The following is a 2,288-nucleotide window of genomic DNA, read 5'->3' as shown; positions in this document are numbered from 1 at the left end:
TAGTAGTTTGGAAGAATGGAGGATGAACGGCTGTTGTACCGGCTCGACGGCGTTGCTCACGTAGCCGGAACCATCGATGCAGAAGTAAGTGTCTGTTTTTCCGAACACTATTTTAATAAATGTATATTTTATTCAATATTAAGGAAGTAATTCATTAATTAGATAGACAGAGACTTAGTTTAGGTTTTGGTTTGTAAATGAAAATTTGAAATATAAACTTTGACATCTAACATTTAATAGTCAAGGTAGAGAGGTAAATTAGTAATTTCAAAACCCAAGTAGCTTAAGACTAGAAATACAAGCTATAGTTTGGTTGGTGATGTTATTGTTAGAAATTAAGCCGGTGTTCTTTATTTCTGAAAATGCAGCCAACCCGATGTGTGTATAGCGTCCGTAGGCAACAGAATATGCCGTTACATGATAGGATCATACCTTACTTAGAGAGGGCTGGGTTGTACCACCTGGCTAGGCTGAACGCGCATTGGTTCTGGTTGGATGAATCTCTGGTCAGCGCATTTATTGAGAGGTGGCGGCCTAAGACCCACACTTTCTATATGCCATTCGGAGAGTGTACTATCACGTTCCAGGACGTGGCATACCAACTCGGGCTGCCCGTGGATGGCCAGGCTGTTTCCGGGTGCATGATAGACTTCCACATGCACATCGAGGGGGTCAGACTGGCATGGGAGTGGTTCGAGGAGTTATTTGGTGAGCTTCCGCCACCGGATAAGAGAAAGTTATACACAGTCCACTTCACATGGTTTCATGAGTAGTTCAGGGTGTTACCAGCGGATGCTTCGGAGGAGACCGTGCGCATATATGCACGCGTGTATATTATGATGCTTCTGTCGACAAAGTTGTTCATGGACAAGAGTGCTAATCGAGTCCACCTTTGCTGGTTGCCTTTTGTGGCGAGACTTGACGATATGGGCAGCTATAGCTGGGGCGCAGCTGTATTGGCGTGGCTGTACCGATGCATGTGTAGGGTGGCAAACATAAACGTCACTAACTTGGCTGGACCCCTACAGTTGCTACAGTCATGGATCTTTTGGCGGTTCCCCACGCTGAGGCCGCCGGATTTTGATACTTTCTCTTTTCCATTGGCATCCAGGTATACTTTAATTCATTCTTTCTTTCAAGTTCATTACGTTCTATATTTGAAATTACATACTTACGTGCTATTTCTGCTACTCAGATGGGCCACATATTTGTCCTCTTCTGATGGAAAGGAACGGCGGATTATACAGTATCGTCTGGCATTGGATCGACTGACTCATCGAGATGTAAGTATTTTGTTTTTGTTTGTTGTTATTTTAATTTTTTTTTCACACTTATATGTATACATTGGTATAATGCTGACCTTGCCTCCTATCTATCAGATTGTGTGGGAGCCTTATGGTTTGCTGGACGTACTGGCAGTCATCCATCCGGAGATACTGACCGAGGAGCACAGCCGGTTATGGCAGGCTGTCACCAGCCTGATCTACTTTGCAGTTATTGAGTGGCATCAGGTAGACAGGGTCTTCCCACAGCTAAGGGGCGTACAACATTTGCCTGAGCCAGCGCTCAACATAGAGTATCTTCATAGTAAGGACGGCATGGGTGAAGATAGATGGTTTCCCACTTACTATAGGACATGGCATCAGCATTGGGACGAGCGAGTTCGTTCTGTGTTGAGTGTCCAGAGAGTTCCTGATCCTGGTCCATCCCCTGAGTACCTGGACTGGTGGCACCGTGTTGCACATAGGATTCTGTCACCAGGAGTTGCTTTCGCCGACCCTAGGCCGACCCAGGTTCCGTACGATGCTATACTCAAGGGTCATCGCAGGCGCCGACTAGAGTTCCAGTGTCTGATATGCCGGATAACAGACGTTTGGAGCGGAGACAACGCATCAGTACACGTGTCATTGATCGCGATTGGCGCTGGCTAGACGACATGATGCAAGAGGAGCATGTTCGTGGTGATGACGGAGGCCAGGTAGATCATCGCCTTCGTCGATCTTTTGCTAGACGATGGGCTGCTCGTGGTGGAGGAGCACCTCCCGTCCACCACGATGACGAGGCAGGATCGTCCCGTCAGCACCCTACAGACACTCATGCTGGTGGCACCGCAGAGGCTAGTATGGGTGGTACACCTTTTACCTACGTATCTAGCTCTCAGGTACTACATGGGTGTAGCACACAGCTGTTAGCCGATCTTGCTACCACTTCTTTCACCATGGATTTGGACGATCAGTTGGGTGGACCCCAGTTCTATGCGGATTTTGCTGAGATCATACGGGGTGACA

The 2,288-nt window shown here is 47.3% G+C and overlaps 1 long non-coding RNA gene across 1 annotated transcript; it reads left to right on the top strand.

Annotated features, from left to right (window-relative positions):
- LOC110262735 lies at positions 1,089–1,529 on the top strand. The gene is made up of 3 exons (XR_002347722.1): positions 1,089–1,111; positions 1,196–1,283; positions 1,380–1,529. It is a non-coding gene; the product is annotated as an uncharacterized LOC110262735 (long non-coding RNA).

This window comes from Arachis ipaensis, chromosome B05 (genome assembly GCF_000816755.2).
Source record: "Arachis ipaensis cultivar K30076 chromosome B05, Araip1.1, whole genome shotgun sequence".
Classification (NCBI taxonomy): domain Eukaryota; kingdom Viridiplantae; phylum Streptophyta; class Magnoliopsida; order Fabales; family Fabaceae; genus Arachis; species Arachis ipaensis.
The sequence above is the reverse complement of the archived record's forward strand: the minus strand, read 5'-3'. Positions and strand labels throughout refer to the sequence as shown.